General features: G+C 37.3%; 1 pseudogene across 1 annotated transcript; it reads left to right on the top strand.

The window, feature by feature from the left end:
- The first annotated feature begins 4,338 nt into the window (after nucleotides 1-4,338).
- On the top strand, nucleotides 4,339-12,140 carry LOC311295645 (leukotriene B4 receptor 1-like; annotated as a pseudogene). The gene is made up of 5 exons (XR_014630300.1): nucleotides 4,339-4,406; nucleotides 6,723-7,215; nucleotides 10,838-11,038; nucleotides 11,147-11,190; nucleotides 11,786-12,140. The product of XR_014630300.1 is annotated as a leukotriene B4 receptor 1-like (transcript).
- The last annotated feature ends 9,867 nt before the right edge of the window (nucleotides 12,141-22,007 follow it).

Genomic DNA, 22,007 nt, shown 5'->3' with positions numbered 1-22,007 from the left:
GATTATTTCATAAATATAGGCTATAATTTAGCAAAGGAAATTGTACCCATTCCAAACAATGGAATGGAAATTGGGGTTACATATGAAAGTCCAAATTCATTCTTTTTAAACCCAACCAATAAAGATGAAATATTGAAAATAGTGAAAGACTGCAAGAATAAAAAGTCAACTGATAATGATGGGTTTGATATGTTTATGGTTAAAAATATTATTGAAAATGTTATTTATCCATTTACATATATTTGTAATCAATCCTTTAAAACTGGTATATTCCCAAATCAAATGAAAGTATCAAAAGTTCTCCCATTGTACAAAGGTGGCGACAAACATTTGTTTTGTAACTATCGACCTATTTCTCTGTTGTCACAATTTTCAAAAATATTAGAGAAATTATTTGTTAAAAGATTAGATAGTTATGTTGAAGTGAACAATATAATTAATGAATATCAGTTTGGTTTCAGAGCTCATAGGTCAACAACAATGGCAGTTGTTAAAATGGTAGAAAATATATCACAATCAGTAGATAAAAAATTACATACAATTGGAGTTTTTTTAGATTTACAGAAAGCTTTTGATACCATCGATCACAGAATATTATTACATAAACTGGAAAAATATGGATTTAGGGGAAAGGTATATTCTTGGTTAGAAAATTATTTAACAGATCGTTTTCAATATGTTAATTTAAATGGAGTTGCGTCTTGCTTATACAGAGAATTAATTGTGGGGTTCCGCAAGGCTCCGTTTTGGGCCCCAAGTTATTTTTGTTATATATAAACGATATTTGTAAAGTATCGGATGTTTTTAATTTCATCCTTTTCGCGGATGATACAACAATTTATTGTTCTGGCCCAAATCTTATAGAGCTTGTGTCGGTGGTAGAGAGAGAATTATATAAACTAAAGAATTGGTTTGATTTGAATAAATTGTCACTAAACTTAAATAAAACGAAATTTATGGTATTCAGTAATAAAGAGATAAATAATGAGATCAGGATCACTATTAACGAAAATGAAATAGAAAGAGTAAATCATATAAAATTTCTTGGAGTAATTATTGATTGTAAAATGACATGGAAACCGCATATTTTAAACGTTCAAAAGAAAGTATCAAAAACGATTGCAATTTTGTATAAGTTGCAATATATTTTGAACAAAAATGCATTATATCTACTTTATAGTTCACTTGTCACACCATACCTAACGTATGGTATCGAAATATGGGGAAATACATATAAAACTAGAACCAATCCAATTTTCCTATTACAAAAGAAGGTTATCAGATTAATTAATTATGCACCTTATAATTCATCAAGTAATTCACTGTTTCTTCAATCAAAAATTTTGAAGTTTTATGACTTAGTCGATTTGTACACGGCAAAGTTTATTTACCAAGTTAAACATAATAAAATTCCTAAATGCTTGCAAATATTGTTTACCCAGCGAGAAAGTAATTATAATCTCAGAGGACTATGTATATTTAATCAACCACAAGTACATTCTACATTAAGAGAACACTGTTTATCAAATAAAGGAGTTAAATTATGGAATAGTTGCTGTAATGAGTTAAAACAAGCCACGTCTCTTTTTCAGTTTAAAAATATTTACAAGAGAATAACAATGGAAAAATATTTAATGGAATGAAAATTAATTAAATAGGCTTGCCTCTGGTGTGGACAATGGTCCACTAATGTGTTAATTTTATGAACAGATGTTGTTATTAATGTGCTACATTTATGATTTTGAAGTTATAAGGGCAGGCACAATAAGCTTTAGCTTCTGCCTGCACCTGGTCATCTATTTGTGTTTTTTTGTTTTGTTTTGAATGATCTGTTTGAATGATCTGTAAATGACCAAACCGAAATAATAATAATAATAATAATAATAATAAATAATATTATTTTAGGGTTTTTCCTAGATCAAAATTAGTTGAAGGTGGTAAAATTCTGCTTGGAAAATAGGTATCTGAACTTGGGCTGTCACGATTATTAAATCTGTTTGAATGCTGAATGGATCAAATGATTGACAGCTGCAGCGGAGGGAAGACGAGTTTGCGCAAACTTTAATTTAACGATGTAAAATTTCTTCTGTCCCTCACAACAAGATATGAAATGGCTTTACACCACTTAAATCATTATATTAGAATTTGTGAATGATTGAGTGATTATTTATCGCGACAGGCCTAATCTGAGTCTGTAGGTGCGTTCCATTCGACCGTAAGTGGACTGCGAAGTGGACTTCACAGGGTATTCCGCCATCTTAAGTGAGATTCCAATCCGAAGGGAGCGAACATGTTCAGTTCGAAGGGCACTGCGCACGGCATAGGGAATAAGGGAACATCGATACATCACTTCACAGGAAGTGGAGAGCGCTGATGACCCAACTGTCAGTGCGCGCATCACGTCATCAACAGTCAGAACGGTCATAACCAACGATGGAGGAGTTTACGTATGTGTGTAAGTATTCATACATTTCGCCATTGTTATACAAATTACAGTATTTTTAACGGTTATTGTTGTGAATATTACATATACTATTTTTGATGATTATAATTTACCTCAGTGAATGCAGCCAGCTTAGCTAGTTTGTGAAGTAAAGTGATTTTATTTTAGGTAGTTGTAAAATAGTGCTTAGATACATTTGTCATTGTGTGTGTGTGTGTGTGTGTGTGTGTGTGTGTGTGTTGTTTGTTTGTTTGTTTGTTTGTTTGTGTGTGTGTGTGCTTAGGGTCTAAAGAACAAACTGTAGAGTTTATCCAGTTAAGGAGCCGACACGAGCGTCTCTTTACAGGGAAGAGAAATGCAGCAAAATGTGGATGGGAGTAGGTTACATAATAAGTGTTATTGATAATTATAGAATATAAAACTACTTATTTGTGCCTTTCTTCATTTCTACTATGACTTGTTTACATAAATGTAGTTAACTAATTTCCATACTATGTTACAGAACAGTGATCCTTTTTGAGTCTTTTTTGAAAAAATAAGTTCCTGTCTCTAATGCATTCTTCTCTTTCTATATCTGTTATTACATTTTGTTTACGGTGTAAGTAATATTTATTGAGGTTTTTACACAAACATACACACAAATGTTTATTTATTCATTTATTTATGGAGAACTGTATGTAGCTGTTATTTTATTCTTGTTTATGAAAATCTATTCACATGTGCAAAAGATAACTTCATGTTATGCAGTAACATTCAGATTGAATATGTACAACAATTAACATTAAATAAAAATTTCATTTGAAAATTTCATTCAAAATTCATTCATCCAATCTTCTATATTAAAATATAACAAAATTCAATATTATCTAAAAGTTGTTTATGAGAACTAAATATCAGAACTTATCAGAATTAGAAATTACTAGAATAATTATTATTATTAGAAAAAACTATATTCATAAAAAAAATTTAGTCTGTTCAAATAATTAAATTACGGTAAAACTAATTCCCATCCCTTAGTCATAGTCATGGTGTTGCAAGACAATGTGTCTTTGCACAGGAGCTGAAACCAAGGCTGCAAGCTCATCTCTTGTGGCTGATCCTCTACTTTCTGCCACATGATGTGATGGTCTGGTAGGCTCTGTCAGCTCATCCACAATATCTCCAACTCCAAGGCAGATGTTATGCAGCATTGTACAGGCAACTACCACTTTTGGGACAACCAACTGATCCAGAGGAAGAGCCTGAAGGAAGATGGCTCTCCACCGACACTTCATCCTGCCAAAAGATGTCTCAATAATGCACCTTGCCCTGGAATGGTGTCTATTGAACCGGGCCTGCACTGGTCCCTGGAGTGGTTCCCTGTAAGGTGTTATGATTCTGATGGGATTGTCAATGCAGGGATATCCACCATCACCTAACAAAAAGTGTCCACGGGGTGGGTATGCCGCAAGCTGGTAAACTGGGCTGCACCGCAGGACTCGGGCATCATGTGTTGATCCAGGGTATCCACAGAACACATCAATAAACCTGCCAGTGTGGTCACAGATTGCTTGCAATACAACAGAATGAAAAAGTTTTCTGTTGAAGTAACAGTTGGCATCTCTCACTGGGGCTTTTATGCGTATATGGCAACCATCTATAGCACCCAAAGCCCCCAGGAAAGCATTGTGATTTGCCAACCTGACAAAACCTTCACTTACTGCCTTCCTTGCATCTTCTGTGGATGGGAGTTTTATTATATTGCCTCTGTGGTGCAGGAGGGACCCAAGTACCTCTCTTACTGAGCGGAAGACTGTGGTCTTGGGTATAGAGAATGCCCGGCAGACAACTCTGTAGGAGGTACCTCAAGCCAACCAGAATATGAATACCAGCACCTTTATGGTTTGCCCCCAACCATGGTGTCGATCCTCATGAAGCATGCTCAGGAGTGCATTCAGGGATTCACGACTAAGGCGATAATCAGGTCTGGTGTCATTTTCTTCATCAAAAAACAGACGAAGCACTGGTACAGTAGGGTTCATTTGAATGTAGGCTGCAGGATTTACATCCTACAAAATTAGATGGAGGGCCACACATTAATCAACTTTAATAAACTTGTGACATCCTTAATTCTATTCAGAGTTACTGATATAAATGTATATGGTTATATGCATATGTTTATTAACTGGGCTATATTGTGTAAAAAATGTAGAGATATAGTGCCAGAAATCATATAAAAAGTGGGTTTATGTTAAATTATTATGAATTAATTATAAACCATATAAAAAGTGGATTTGTTAAATTATTATCAATCAATAATTAAATAATAATAATAAGTTAACATAAACCCACTTCTTATATGGTTTCTGGCAATAAAACAAGCATTCATAGACCTTTTTCACTGTGCTAAACTAGCAAGTTACAAATCTGTCCAGGTGGTGGTGCTAGCTGCAACTCACTCGTTCAAAAGTCATGGCCAGAAGCAGTCTCTTACGAAGTCGTCGTCTTCGCTGTCTTCTTTCATATTCATTACGGATTATAAATAGGTATGACAAAGTAAAAGCGACGAGAAGCAAATGAGGCTCTGCCATTTTTCTTTATTTACCTGAGGAGTGTTTACTACGGCTGTGTGCGGGAAGAAGGCGCACGAGACCGCTATGCAATTATATGACCATTAAAAACACACATACACATAGTTAACCAAATAAAAGTTTATTTTCTTATTGCATGACAGTTATAGCAGGGCTTCGATTCTGTTAATAGTCAAGTAATAGCAGCAATAGTCAATTAAAGTGTATAATAAACATACGTTTTTCATTATATAGTACTCAATGTTTTTATTTTTATTGTAGCCTATAGTGTACATATTTTAAATGTGATAGTAAATAAAATAGTACATAAAAATTTAAATATGAATGTAGTCCTATATATATTTATGTTATATCATAATCTGCACGACTCCGTCGTTGACTTTCTTTGATGACGTTTGCAGGGCGTTCCAAATGAGTGGTTATTGTCAGTGAAGTCCACTTCAACTGATATACCGTGCTCAGGGAGTAGGGAGCAGTGAACACTTGTGTAGGGACCCTGTCGAATGGAACGCACCTTGTCTGTGTTTTGAGGACAGCCGGAGAGGGCACGCCATTTGACGGAGGCGTTCGCCTTGTAATTCTCAATGCAGGAAAAACCCAAATAAATAAATAATGTAATTAAAAGTCCACAAATTATATAACATTACTTAAGTATCTATTAATGGCTATCCATTGTTACTAGGCCTAACAGTTATAGCTAACATTAACTGTACACTTGAAATATCAGATGACTCTGACCAAAATAAAACAGATATTCAACCAAACACATGCATGAATGCATTGAATTCTACTTTAATATTATACAAATGTATATCAACGGCGATAAAACTTAATGAAAACTTATTTTTAGGATTACTCACCAATACTGTGGATCCGCAACGGTCTTCATACAGCAAAACAAGATGGCGGCCGAACAGAAAATTCTCGACCCAAGCTTGATGACGTCAGTAGTCACGTGGTTTGGACGTGGACGTAAAATTGTAATTTGATTTAAAGCAATTAGTTTAAATTACACCCAAAAAAATTGTTTTACTTCAAGACAACTAAACTCAATTACATAAGACCAACGACAAGCCAGAAAAGTGAATTTATTGAGTCAGATCAAGTATAAAAAGTTCTTTAAACTAATGACAAGCCATATGCACTTTTTAGAGTGTACAAATGAGAAACATAATTATGAACTAGTTGTGCACTTAAAGTTTACTACTGTTACACTTATAGTACACTTAAACATACTTTTATATACTAAAAGTGGGCCAATTTAGTCCCAAGCGGTATTAAAATAGTAGCCTACACTTACAAGTTTACTACTAGTACATATTGACATTAGTATACTTACTCCATAATGTATACTTAAAAATATACTTGAACATTACTTAAGTGTACTTTATAAAATTAACTTGAAGTATACTTCTTTTTCGTAAGGGTACACAGAGTTTACTAAAAAGAAAAGTTTTGAACAACTCACTGTAGCTGTTGTTGTTTCTGTCCATTTTGTCAGTCAAAAATAGTCGATCTCTGAATGCGAATGAACTGAATTGTATTGTTTCTTATAAGAGCATCCTTTTTCAAATACAAGGTCAATATTGATTTTCACTAACGACAAAACAACAAAATATCCGTGAATTTATTTGGAACTAAGCTTTAGGAGCTTTCCATCTTTACTCTCCTCCCTGTTACGTTGCATTCGGAGATTGACTATTAATTAGTGCTGGAAGGATCACAGGGGCTCTGATCCTCTGCCTTTTCTTACCGATTGGCATCTCTAGAAACCTCTTGGTCATCTGGAGCATCCTGACTCGAACCCGCCACCGTTCCATCACCACCCTCCTGATCCTAAACATGGCCTGTGCGGATGGATTCGTGATGCTTTTAATGCCCTTTTTCATTGTTTATTTAGTAAAACACACCTGGATTTTTACCCTTCCACTGTGCAAGATTCTGTTGTACCTCTACAGTGCCAACATGTACGCTTCAATATTTTTGATAAGACTGATGAGTCTGCACAGGATGGTGGCTGTCGTGTGGCGGAAACATGCTGGTGTCCTGACAGACCGGAGGGGGATCATTCGGGTGTTGGTGGCACTGTGGATTCTTGCTCTCTGTATGTCAGTACCTAATTCGGTTTTCTGGACCACTTTCAGGAGTGAGCAAGAGCCAAAGTTTGTAGCATGTGCTTGTAAACATTCTCAGCCACGATATGTAAGTTGCATTTGCCTGATAAACATTTTTCAGTAATTACTAACAAATAGGAAATAGCAAAAATTAAAAACTAGGGCTGACTTCTAATAGTCGAGGATTCGACGATTCGATTCGGAGAGGTCTGATTCGACTATGAACCTCATAGTCGAATACATGGGCGTCAGTTTGGTTTGAAATGTGCTGGGGACAGAGACGCATTCGCATTTTCAGAAGGGCTGGGTACAATTTTATTTATTTTTTCGCTTTCGCGCAGGTCATGTTTTGAAAGACAATGTCCTGTAGCTTACTAATGTAAATAAATAAAAATGTATTAAAAAATCTGCTTCACATTTTCAGCAGTGCTGCGGAACGGCTGTGGGTTGACTCCACACGGTTCTCATGTGCGTTAAAAAGCTTTACGTGGTAATGTACCTAAACAACGATTACCAAATTTCCCTCTCATATTGCTCCTCATAACCACTGAAAATGGTTAAAAAAAAATCGAACCCGGAGTCCAATTATTATGGACGTTATCTGATATTAAGCGTTTCTGCTTCACATTTTCAGCAGGGCTGCGGAGCGGCTGTGAGTTGACTCCACGCGGTTCTCATGTGCGTTAAAAAGCTTTACGTGGTTTAATGTAGGCTACCTAAACAACGATCACCAAATTTCTCTCTCATATTGCTCCTCATGTTTATGAAATGTTATGATATATGTGTGATATATATGTGTTTTTAGCTCTTTTGTTTGAAATGGAAAAAATCTAGCTGCTATCTAAAAAAAAAAAAAAAAAAAAAAGGTTCGACTATCAGTCGACTACGGCAAAATCTAACGAATCAGATTCGACTATGAAAATCCTTAGTCGAAAACAGCCCTATTAAAAACCATCTGTACACATGAGCAAGTAACTATAAAAGTAGTAAAGCTACTAACTTGATTGACACAATAGCTCAGTTGTTAGGTGTAACTTTTCCAGTAACTACCTATTTTTGGTAGTGGTTGTGTTTAGTCAAGTCAAGTTTATTTATTTATATAGCACTTTTCACAACATAGGTTGTATCAAAGCAGCTTCACAGTAATAAATTAGAACAATACATCAATGTTTGTTTCTAGTGGAACGTCTACGTTTGGTAATGCTGATCGATAGTATCGTTGATTGATTAATTAAATTAAATATCCCCAACTGAGCAAGCCAAAGGCAACAGTGGCAAGGAACCGAAAAATCAGGTGACCTAATGGAGAAAAAAAAAAACCTTGGGAGAACCCGGGCTCAGTCGGGGGCCAGTTCTCCTCTGGCGTTTATGAACTAGAGGTCGGATTTAGAGATTAAAAGTATTATATGAATGCCTGGCTGAAGAGATGCGTCTTTAATCTAGTTTTAAACTGGGAGAGCGAGTCTGAGCAGCGAACAGTATCCGGAAGACTATTCCAGAGTTTAGGTGCTAAATGTGAAAATGCTCTCCCTCCTTTGGTGGATCTGGATATCCTAGGTATGACCAAAAGCCTCGAATTTAGTGATCTTAAAGAGCGCGATGGATTATAGGGCGATAGAAGATCCGTTAAATAGACTGGAGCTAGGCCGTTTAGGGCTTTATAAGTCAGTAGCAATACCTTGTAATTAATACGGGACTTTATAGGTAACCAATGTAGTGATGATAAAATCGGTGTTATATGATCATATTTTCTTGATCTAGTTAGAACTCTAGCGGCGGCGTTTTGGACTAACTGTAGCTTGTTTATTGAGGATGCAGGACAACCGGCTAATAACGCATTACAGTAATCTAGTCTCGAGGTCATTAATGCATGAACTAACTTTTCTGCATCAGAAACAGATAGCATATTACAATGTTAGCAATCTTAGCAATGTTTCTAAGGTGGAAAAAGGCTGTTCTTGTAACATATGAAATATGATTTTCAAAAGACAGGTTGCAGTCTAATATAACACCCAGGTCTTTTACAGTAGAGGATAAAGTAACAGGACATCCTACTATGTTAAAGTTGTATTGTGAGAGGTTTTGTGGGTGGTTTTTTGAACCGATAAGTAGTACCTCTGTCTTGTCTGGATTTAATAAAAGAAAATTACGCGTCATCCAATCTTTTATATCTTTAACACACTCTGTCAATTTGGATAATTTAGCGTTTTCATCCGGCCGTGATGAAATATAGATTTGAGTGTCATCAGCATAACAATGGAAACTAATTCCATGTTTCCTTATAATATTTCCAAGTGGCAGCATATATATTGAGAATAATAGAGGGCCTAACACAGATCCCTGCGGCACTCCATAGTTTACTGGAGTTATGATAGATTTTTCTCCATTTAAATAAACAAAATGGTAGCGGTCAGATAAATACGATCTAAACCAGCTTAATGCCTGTCCTTGAACACCAGTATAATTTTGTAATCGATCTAAGAGTATTGTATGATCTATAGTATCGAACGCAGCACTAAGATCAAGTAAAACTATTGAGATACAGCCTTGGTCAGAAGCTAAAAGTAAATCATTTGTGATTTTAACGAGCGCAGTTTCAGTGCTATGATGCGGCCTGAACCCAGACTGAAACTTTTCATAGGTGTCATTTTCTTGTAAGAAAGAGCCCAGTTGAGCGGACACAACTTTTTCTAGTATTTTAGACATAAAAGGTAGATTTGAAATGGGTCTATAATTTACTAGATTATTCGGATCTAATTGTGGTTTCTTAATGAGAGGTTTTATAACTGCCAGTTTAAATGTTTTTGGAACATAACCTAAAGATAAAGACGAGTTAATAATATTGAGGAGAGGCTCTTCCACTATAGGTAACACTTCTTTCAGTAGTTTAGTTGGTATAGGATCTAGTAAACATGTTGTTGTTTTAGATGAAGTAAAAAGTTTATTTAACTCTTATTGTTCTATAGTTGTAAAGCACTGTAATTGTTCTTGCGGGGTGAAAATTGAGGCTGAATTATAAGGCGCGATTGAGGATTGAACGTTTACAATTGTGGTTCTGATGTTTTCTATTTTCTCAGTGAAGAACTTCATGAAATCATTACTACTAAACTGTAATGGAATATTTTGTTCAGGAGACATCTGTTTATTTGTTAGTCTCGCCACGGTGTTAAATAAGAACTTAGGATTGTTATGGTTGTTTTCTATTAGTTTGCGGAGATGCTCAGCCCTGGCCGCTTTTAGGGCCTTTTTATAATGTGACATACTGTCTTTCCATGCGATTCTAAAGACCTCTAAGTTAGTTTGTTTCCATTTACGCTCTAAATTATGGGTTTCTCTCTTTAGAACACGCGTAGTATTGTTGTACCATGGTGCTTTACTTTTCTCTCTGACCTTTTTTAATCTAATGGGCGTTTATTTAGCTTTGTTTAATTATATAGCCTTACAACTGAGCTTGCTGATGCAATGAAACCTTTCTGTGTCATAGAAAGGTATGCATCTGACGAAACTCCATCTTTTCCCAGTCAGAAGACATAAATCAATGTCAATGACACAGTAAACATCTGCCCCAATAATATACACATGTAGGCCTAATATATATATATATATAAAACAAGATCTTTATAGAATGACCAGGCAAACTCTATATCTGAAAGGAAATCATGTTAAATGATTCTACACATGATATGTTTAACTCTTATGATATGTTTTAGGTGATACTGCAGCACTGTTTGGAAATTCTGTTGGGTTTCTTGATGCCGTATGGACTGATCATAGGCAGCTACGTGTGTATCCTACGCAGAATTCGCAAGACCCGGTTTCGTAGGCACGTCCGAAGTGAGAAACTCATCCTGGTGATTGTCATCACCTTCGGCCTGAACTCGCTCCCATTTCATATCATGAATATGGTGGAGGTGCGTAAAAAAAAAAAAAAAAAAAAAAAAAAACTCAAAGGGTCCATGGCTTCAAAGAGTTTGTGTCCTGGTTTTAAAGAAATCAATCCCGCTGTTTTTCCTGAACAGGTGGCTGGTGCTTTTCTCCCAGAAGATTCCCTTGCAAAAGCCAGGTGAGTAACTAAAACGAATGCCCTGTTTACACCTGGTCAGGTAGATGAGGGCGACACATTCCCGTTTCCACATGGTGTGTTAATTTAGTCTATTTTGTCCACTTCCAACCACTTCTGTTCTGATTTCTTCGAGTAGAGAGACTATGAGCAGGTAAATGTATGGGATGTTAGAAATCAGGAATGGTGAGAGAATATTTCTCGTTTTTTTGTCTTCAAACCAAACTTTTGAAGAAGTTTAAATCCCTTCTGACTTGCGCGCTTCCCATAATGTTTACACATCAGTAGGTGGAGAAAAGGTGGTCTTTTGTGGCTGTTCAAACGCATCCAACCACATGAGTGTTTACACTATTAAAGCAATCCGGTCGAATGTGTTTTCGACTACCTCTGGAAGTGGTCAAAAGTGGACAAGCTCAAAATGTTTCAGACCCCGTTTACACCTGTTTTTAGTGTCGTCCACTTGTTATCCAATCGACCAAAATGCATCTTAATACCAGGTGTAAACAGGGCCTAAAAACATTCACAGAAGGAAATGCTATTCTGGATCCTTTAATAGTGTTTTTCTAATTTAATTTCTAATTTATCCTCATCCTCACAGAGTCAATAAAATCTGGACATCTTTCCGGGGCTTCGCCTCCACTTTCACCTTCATCAGTAGCTCTATAAATCCTGTACTTTACACTTTTGCTGGAAAGTCCTACATTTAACGTGAGGGCCTGGCCTTCATGGCACGGCTGTTTGAGAGCTCAGGGATCGAGTCCACACGAAAGATCCGGCAGAGTCAGAGCAATCGAGAACGAGAGAAGAAAGAAGAGGTCGACTATCCCAACAATAAAATCTGATTCCACTACTAGCACTAATGCTAGCTTGTACATTAAAGTAGAGAAATGGAAAGTGACCACAGCATAAACTTAGCAGGAGAGTTCTGTCTTGTTTGGGTTATTTTTGAATCTTTGTATTTACAGTGTGCTTTGTGTATTTGTATAAGTTAGACTGAATGATGCTGTGAATCCCAATAAAAGGGATAGTTCACCCAAAAATTAAAAAAATTACCCCATGATTTACTCACCCTGAAGCCAAGATGTATATGACATTCTTCTTTCAGACGAATACAATTGGAGTTATATTAAAAAATGTCCTGGCTCTTCCAAGCTTTATCATGTGAGTGAATGGGCACCATTTTTTTTTAAGTCCATTCAAGTGAATCTATCCATCATAAAAGTGTCTCAAACAGCTCTGAGGGGTTAATAAAGGCCTTCTGAAGTAAAGTGTTCTTGTAAGAAAAATGTCCATATTTAAAACTTTATATATACTTTATATATACTATATACTTTATATTTAATAACTAGCTTCCAGCAGACGGCCATACGCAAGTTGACTTATGGCAAAAGAGTAACACTTGATGATGTATGACATAGGATGTAGGAGTAGCGTAAGCTTTGACGCCTCTCGCGGTTCAAACAAACAGGGCTGGTCAACTACATTCATTATTACGTTGTGCATCAAGTTCAAGGGTTAGTCTTTCGCTGTAAATCGATGAGTACGGCTGTCTGCCGGAAGCTAGTTATTTTAGTCGATAAAGTTTTAAATATGGATATTTTTCTTACACTAACGCATCACTTTGCTTCAGAAGGCTTTTATTAACCCTTCAGAGCCATTTGGGACACTTTTATGAGGGATATGATGCACTTGTATGGACTTCAAAAAAATGGTGCCCATTCACTCCCATTATAAAGTTTGGAAGAGCCAGGACATTTTTTAACATTACTCCGATTATATTCGTCTGAAAGAAGAATGTCATATACACCTAGGATGGCTTCAGGGTGAGTAAATCATGGGCTAATTTAAATTTTTGGGTGAACTATCCCTTTAAGTAAATCTACACTAACACAGTGTACTTGTGCTTAATGTCTTTAAAATAAATGTTGTTTAATATCTGGTTGTATAATTACATTTTAAAGTGTGGATTAAGTATCAAAATACAGCATGACTGTATTACAGCATTTCAAAGATTTAGTTCAGGTGTTTATCCAGTAGAGGGCGCCACACAACAGTGAGAAAAACACTAAACGACTCCTTCCTGTTCACTGTATTTATATATCTTTAGTTCTGAGCATAACCTGCACTGTATTCTGTTATATTTATGTTTAAAACAAAGAATGACTTCATTTAAATATATTCTCAGAAAAGTCATAACAGCTTAAACAGTTTGGATTCTTAGTTGAAGTCACCTTGAATCTTCTTGAAAACAAGACAGAAAATAGGGTACATTTGCTATTGAAGGTGGCTAGGAGCACATTTGCATAATTTCCCAGAAGAATATGTATATAGAGGTGAACGTGATTTCGCTAAGGAGGAAGTTTCCTAAATCAACATCCTTGTTGGTCCTGGAAAAACATCCATATCAACCAATCACATTTTAGTGTTAGGTTTAGGGCTAATGTTAGGTTTAGGCTTGGGTTAATGTTAGGGGTTTGAACGGTTTGAACACCATTTTTATCAACCTATAATTGTCCACTGATTTGAGGGCTAGTTTATGGTTTGTGTGAGGTGTGTGGTTCTTGGGCGGATCTTAGAATAGAATAGAATAGAACGAGGCATTTATATAGTGCTTTCATATGTACTACTGTACACCCAAAGCGCTTTACAATCATATCAGGGGATCTCTCCTCAACCACCACTAGTGTGCAGCATCCACTTGGATGATGCGACGGCAGCCACAGAACAACGGCGCCAGTGCGCTCACCACACACCAGCTATAGGTGGAGAGAGGAGAGAGTGATAGAGCCAATTCAATGTAAGGGGATTATTAGGAGGCCATGATTGGTAAGGGCAAATGGGTGGAATGTGGCCAGGAATCCGGGGTTACACCCCTACTCTTTACGAGAAATGCCATGGGATTTTTAACGACCACAGAGAGTCAAGACCTCGGTTTAACGTCTCATCTGAAGGACGGTGCTCTTTGACAGTATAGTGTCCCCGTCACTACACTGGGGCGTTAGGACACACACAGACCACAGGGTGAGCGCCCCCTGCTGGCCTCACTAACATCTCTTCCAGCAGCAACCTAGTTTTTCTCAGGAGTCTCCCATCCAGGTACTAACCAGGCTCAGCCCTGCTTAGCTTCAGTGGGCAACCAGTCTTGGGCTACAGGGTGATATGGCTGCTGACATTTTGGCAGACACTAGCTGTCAGGAAGAAAATGTAAGCTTAGCGTCAAGTTCTGCCAGGAAGACTCAATCAGCGCGTCATGAATTAGCTCTCTTCTAACCAATCATGTGTTAACACTCTCAGTATAAAAGAATAGTAATTACATCCGTCTGAGTTCGCAGATACTGACGGCGCCAATTACCTCCATCCTCCCCAACCACCTCCAAGATGGTCCTTTCCCTTCCTCCATCCTCCCCACCACCACCAGGATGGTCCCTTCCTTTACCTCCGGGGGTCGGCTGCGCCCCCGCCTTCATCTTCAGGCGGGATTTGCAGATTGCGTTACCCTCGCATTGCTTGCTAAGGACGGGGCCTACGCCAAAGACTATGCTTGCTGAGCTTTTAATAAATTTACTCTTGTTATATCATTTTATCTCCCGAGTCTTTCTGGTAGAACTAAACAAAAAATAAAACCATGTAAAGGCAGGGGCGGGTCTACGTGGTGGCCAGGGGGGGCACCGGCCCCCCCTGAAATTCGATTGGCCACCCCAGGTGCCCCCCCTATAAGATGTCTTGTGATTGGTTCATTTTACGGCCAATCAGTTTATAGACTCTACTGAAGTTCGCGATTCAAAGAAGTGCAGCGCCAGAGAAACAACGGTCGCAAGTTGTGAGTAAGTAACCCATCTTAAGTACACAATGATGGCCTAAGACACGAAACGAGCGGTTTGTGTGAGAAAACGAACTGTATTTATATCGTTTTTTACCTCTTGTACACATCCGAGATCACGTCCGGCTCTTTCCGGAGCTTGCGCAGACTAAGCCAGAACGCGGGCACACGTCACACACCAGGAAGCGCGCGCGCCCTCAGATCACTTGGACGTGGTTGTGTAGAGGTAAAAACGATATAAATACTGCTCTTTTTCTCACACAAACCACTCGTTTCGTGTCTCAGGCCATCAATGTGTACTTACGATGGGGAATTGTTTAATTTGGACTTCACTGTGCATGCTCTTTGAGATAGTGATCATAGACCTGCATTATATGACTGACAGACAAGAACGGTTTGACCTAAAAATATAAAAATTGAAACTACTGCGGAAAAAAAAGACACCTACATCTTGAATGCCCTTAAACATACGTAAGCTAAAACATACCAAAATTTAATTTCAAAGTGAACCATCCCTTTAACTCTGAGTTACTCAGCTTTTTTGTAAATGAGTCTGAAAGAAATGCTGAATGAAACACTGATGTTTTGGCCAAACCATTTGAATTATTACAGTGGGGGGAATTTGTTTTTATTTTATTTTTTTATTATTATTATTTGAAAGAGATTGTGAATAAAACTACTGTATATTGTAATGGCCAAACTAATTAAAAGAAAATAGTTGACATAGTTTCTGCTTCTGGGTTTTTAAAATGGCTCATTATTAAAATTGCTTTTATTTTATAAACTTGTTAGTTTTATGAAAACACAAAAAATAATAAACACTGGCTCTCAAATTTAACTTAATGGATGCAGGGATGACAAAAAACTAAATTAATCAAAAATGTGCTTTATTACTACATTTGTTTACAAGTAACTTTATTCAAGTTAAAAACATAAAATCAGTAGGATTTACGTAATATAGGCTACTGTAGAATATAGCTTCTTTTTTTTTTGGTCACTGGCGGCCACCCCGTTTGGAGGCAGTGCCCCAGCATGGCCCCCCCACTGAAAATGCTCTAGACACGCCCCTGTGTAAAGGCCTTCCAGATGGGGCGGAATGCATTGTACATTTGTTCCTACAAAATACTTCCTGTGGGATTTTACAAAAAACGTTCTGCCCATTGTGCAGATGAAGACATAGGGGGACCAAACGTCCTGTTTTCCCAGGACATGTCCTGTTTTCACGTCCTGCCCTGGCCGTCCTGGCTGTTTTTTTATAAAGTGATGAAAATGTCCTGGTTTTAATTATTTTTCATTGGGCCATTAAGCGTACTTTAAATACAAGTATAAGTAATGAGTTAGATTAGGTAAATGATATGCAGTTCTAATTCGAACATAACCATAAAATAACATAAAGAAAACAAAACAGATATAGCAAACACATCATGAAGAAAAATTCTGTTATACATTTGAAATGCGTGTTCTGTTTTATTATGATGGGTTTTGGTTTCCTTGTTTGCCTGACTGTGTTCCCTAGTTAGTTTCCCTGGTTATTAATAAGTAGTTCCCACACCTGTTCCGTTGGACATTCTCCTCATCATAGGCAGAGCGTGTGAGGCCACGGGTCAAAAATGAACGGGGGATTGGGACAAAAATGCACCTGCACATTTAAACTAGACATATAAATCTAGTAATAAAGTGAAAATTAAAATTAAAGGAGAACTCGGCAACTCTAGCGAACTCTAGTCACTTCTTCGCTGATTTTCCCTTTTGTTGTCGCATGTTTTCCCCACGAGCTCCCCCTACAGCTGTGGGGGGGGGTGCATATTTCACAACACGGTTGTAAAAAACTCACTTGCGGCGGCCTCCTCCCCCTCTCTACCGCTGCTCATGTGCGTTTGTTTTGATCGGAGCAAGCCAACTGTATCGTGTGGAGCTATGTCTACCGAGGTGGGTAATCTGGTAATACATCATACTTTGCGTGTGTTTATGTCAAATTGCCATAAAGCAATTCGTGTTTCGCGCTCGTTCTCGTTCTCGCTTCTCACGAGACTTCTATCTTGCCGGGACGGTAGTCCCCAAGTTGCAAGGTTGGCTTTCCGCCTGGGAACGCTGGGGGGAGTGGGGAATGTCACCAATATCACCAGAACAGGTTGTTTAACCATCCAAATGATTTCTAGACAGTTTTATTAAGTTAAAAAAGTTACCAAGTTCTCCTTTAAATAAAGTGTTGATTGCGAGTTTGCAGCATTAAATTTAGATCTGCTATGTTGCGTTTTACACGGTTTACAGCGTTGCACACTATATAACCAATCACACACGATCCGTTGAGATGCAATGGCCAATCAGATGCATTAAGATAAGTCATCGCTGAAACACCAGAGTTTTGTTCAACGCACAGTATGGAATTTTTCGCCACTAGGGGTCGCTAACCTCTTACAATAACAAAGGCGTAGTTTGATGATGCAACATTTGCGAAGAATTATGGATCTTGTCGTCAACGTCAAGCCAACCAATCTAATAATGTTTATGGATGAGTAAATACATCAATGTTTTTATCATGACTGTGATATGAAGCAGGTCGGGATTGCTAAGAGACAGCTATCAGCTCCACACACGACGCGAGTCCCGTGGATATAAAGGAATATGGACATTTCATTCAACCGAACTACACGCAAGTGCAGAATTACAACTCACAGGTCAGTTTATTAGACAAATTAAACTTTTGAGGTAACGCAGCGCTGTTTCACTTGGTCTAACATTACACTATCACACTAAACTGCATTTAAATGTGTTGAAATTTATGTTATTCTGTGTTAGTTTGTCTGCTAGTTTGTTTGTTTGTCTAGCAGTAAGACACCATTGACGCCGACAAAACGGAAATAAAGAAACGGGACTTAAATTAAATTACTCTTCGAATTAAATTACAAATTTCTCCTGGTTTGAAAGTTGTTGGAAACAGTCGGGATAATGTAAGTACACTACTACTAAAAAAAATATATATATAACATAAATATAGTGATTTTTGCTATTTTTAAAGCAAAAATGTTACATAATTATTGTGCCTTTCAGTGTGCAAGCTTAACTCTAAATTCTGACTGAATTCTGCACTCTCGGGTCAGATGTTAGATTTTTATAATTATATTTAACAATTATATTATGTTTATCCTTATTATTAATGGGGCTATCAGTAAATTAGCCTAATTATAATCAACACCTGCAAGGGTACACTTTGAAGAGTAAAAATGACAGAAGGTTACGTTAATTCAACATGATTAAAACTGCATATGGTAATCAAATTGCACTTCCAAAAGTCATACATTTGTAGAAAAAAAGAAATAAACGAATATGCACATTTATATAGTATAATAAGTATAATAAATAAAACGTAAAAAAGCAAAGATCAGAACATTTAATGAACAAAACCGGGTTATGTACATGACAGTAGTCGAAAGCCGGGCGTTAAAGGTTGGTAACCAGAATCAGTCCAGGAAACATCCACATTTTTCTGCTGATTTTCATGCTTCAGGGAAGTGACGAGTACATATGTAGTCCACTGGTTGTCCAGACACCACAGGCACAACCTTAAGCAATGGCCCTGAACGGTGGTTTAAAGGGGACATATCATGATAAATCCACTTTTTTAGCCCTTAAATGCATTTTGTTGTATATTTTTAGTGTTTAGAAGTATAGAAAATTTGAATATCTTGAATATGTTTCGTTGATATCTTTATATTCTGTTTTGGCCTTATTTTTCAACCTGTTCCGATTTTTCTATTCTCTATGACGTTTTGTGAACAATTACGTCACAGTATTTGCAGCGGAACTGCCAAATAAGGACATTGACTCCCGGCCCAACACTTCGAGCAATCCGCCATTATTATTTCTCGCTACGATTTTGTAGTCCAAGCTCAAGGATGCAGAAGTTACTAGAGGCGAGGGTAAGTCAAAATGTTCAGTTGTTGGATGTAGTAACCCACACGCTTCATTACACCGTCTCCCAGCATCAGAACCTCTTCGAAGTGCCTGGTTGAGTTTTATTTTTAACGGAAATGTACCCATAAAGTCATTTTTGTGTCCGCGAACGCGAAGCACTTCAAGGATAACTACTTCAACAACAACAGGGTTTTTCCTGCTTTGAACTTGTTTTAGCGCCCGCCAAAGCGATTTTTTTGTCCCGCCAAAGTCTTATTTGATCGGTGAGTAATGTAGATGAACTGCTGCGCTTGTGACAGGGCGCATGTTTAACTGAAAGGACGAGCAGAGAGAGAGACCCGGCCGTGCGCGTGCTCTTTCTCTCTTCGGAGCCATGCAAAAGTGTAAACAAGACTTCATCGTCTCCAAACTAGGCGCTGTCTTGCTCTCTCTCCCTCGCACATATTAATCAAAATAAATCGACACGGTCGGTCGGAATACCAAAGTTTTATGTGGAGCATGTCGTGGAAATTACTTTCACAACTATAAATAATAATTGGAAGACAGCTGGAAATTTCAAAAGTTATAAAGATCTTTATTTCTTGCAAGAAATTGGCTGTTCACACATCAGTCAGAGTCTGATAATGAGAAGGCGCTGACTTCTTCTTTTTGCCCAGCTTATATACCCTTAACACATCCTGGTCTGTCTCAAAAGATCACCTTGGTTACCTTAAAAGGAAACGTCTTTGTTCGAGATCTCTGGTCTAACATAAATTATATCTAGACAGAACAATATCACGTCTGCAAAAGTTTCCTGTTATTAGCTGCTGCTCGATTTCACACATTTTGCATATCTCTATTTTCATCAAAGCTGCGCACATATTTTTCACACTTGAAGTACACAATAGGTCACTTTGAGTACTCATAGTCTCTTTGCTACCCAGAACATTTTGTCCCTGCAAGCTTATCTTAACTTATACATTTCTAAAACTTGGTTACATATCTTTAATAATGTACTTTAGCTTATATGATTATATTTCTTTAAATGCTTATAAGTACAAATAAATGTTCAACATTAACACAAGTTGCACACATCTAAAAGTAAAAAACACATCTAAATGTAAAATTTCCATTACAAGCATTCAGAGATATTTTTTTCCTGAATTACCGTGTGAATCGGGCATTAAGCTGACATAAAACAACACTTTAATAAAACGAAAAAACTATCCAATGATGAAATGTTTTCTGTGTTGACACAAATCTTGGATGTCCAAAAGTTTCTGTGCTGCTAGATAATCGTATCTCTGCTATCAAACTACAAAAATGGCCGAACGGGTTGGAGTTGAACCGAGTGTCACCTCTACAACCTGGAGAGGGGGCGGGGTATGAAGTCTCATTTGCATTTAAAAAGACCGCACCAAAACGAGTTGCTCTCAGACTCACATCAAATCTCACATCTAACCCTAAAGGGGTAGAAAATGGGCCTGTGGAGCTATAATAATGAGGAATTCAGACCCAAGCATTGCAGTTCCGCTTTATATAGACCACAAATGTATGATTTATATGTAAAAAGGAATGATTTAAAAGCATGATATGTCTCCTTTAATGTCAACATTGTGACCATAGTCCTCCTGTAGTGCTGTAAAGACTGGTCACATACCATCATGGGGTCATCATACTGTTTCTGGTTTGACCTGATGCCATTATTTGATGCGTTTCATTGACTAGTAGAGTGGTGTTGATGTGGAAACTCTAAGGACCGTGTTTGGCATACACACACATGAAGAGTTCAATGCGTTTATGATGTTCTGGTGCTGAGATGTTCTGGACAGCATAAACAGTAGCAGTCTTTACTTCACCTGTTTCACTTCAACATTTCTCTGAATGATGTCTTATATTCCTGCTGCCATTGAGTCTATTAATACATTGTCATGTCTTGACTTTAGTTTATCACTGTAAGAGCAGGACAAGATTTCAGAGCTTCCAATAACATCCTCCTCCTGACCTAGAGAAAAATGAAAGAGAGAGATTTGAAAAGAACCGGGAACTACAGCCTGACCTTTTCATGAATTTGCCTTTCAAATGAGCTCTGTACTTTCAAAAGTAAGTCTGTACAATAAGAGACTGTATTCTCTGATGGGAGGAGAGATTCAGAGATATTTTTAGGGTTGATATTGTTAGTTTAATTTGAAATGTGGTCTGATGCCTTTATCTGATGTTACATTTCCTCATAATTTACTCATAAGGAATTGTGCTTGATGAGGAAACTCTGCCCATCAGGATGTTTGTCATACATGGCCCACATGAGAAAAGCCCAATTATTCTGATGTTCTGATGCTGAGATTGAGATATGGCTGGAGCTTTTAGAGGCCATTCAATCCCTCGCAGGTCCCTCAAAGAGTCCCAGTGCACTTCCCAAAACACACCAAGCATCAGGAAGGGGTTAGTCTTTTTATATAAATGTGCGAACTAAATTAAACTCGTATACCAGTCTCATGTGCTGTTTTTTTTTTTTTATCAGAAACCACATTTCTGCTTTCACACTTTGGATAAAAGCATCATCCATATGAATAAATGTAAATGCAAAACATTTGGTGTTAGTAAAAAGTATAAGATTATAAATATCCAAAAAATTCTGACAGACGCATTATTTCATCAAAACAATTTATTGGGTCTTGAACATCATGAGATCATGCAAATACAATGAATCTATGCTCCTTGTTTCCTCTGTTTATACATGAGGATATTGAAGTACATTAACAATTTAACAGTTCAGTTCCAGCAAATAAAACACTATTTGCAAGATGAAAGTTTACAGTATTTAACCCTCTGGGGTCTGGGCTGTTTTTGGGGCCCTTGAGATGTTCTGACATGCCCTGACATTTGTGCTTTTTTCAGTTGCTTATAAACATATTAATGGCAAAGGTGTAAATTCACTCTATAAAGCACAAACAGGGCTACCATAATATGTGAGCCATGTGTATGTACATGTTTTCATTTTTGAGAGAATAATGTTTATGCGTGGTTATTGAAAAAAATAATAAAAAAAAAAAATTCTGAAATAAGGCCACAAAACACATAGTAAATATGTGTCAATAAGACTTTT

Source organism: Rutilus rutilus (assembly GCF_951802725.1).
Source record: "Rutilus rutilus genome assembly, chromosome: 8".
NCBI lineage: Eukaryota > Metazoa > Chordata > Actinopteri > Cypriniformes > Leuciscidae > Rutilus > Rutilus rutilus.
This window is presented reverse-complemented; position numbering and strand designations above follow the sequence as displayed.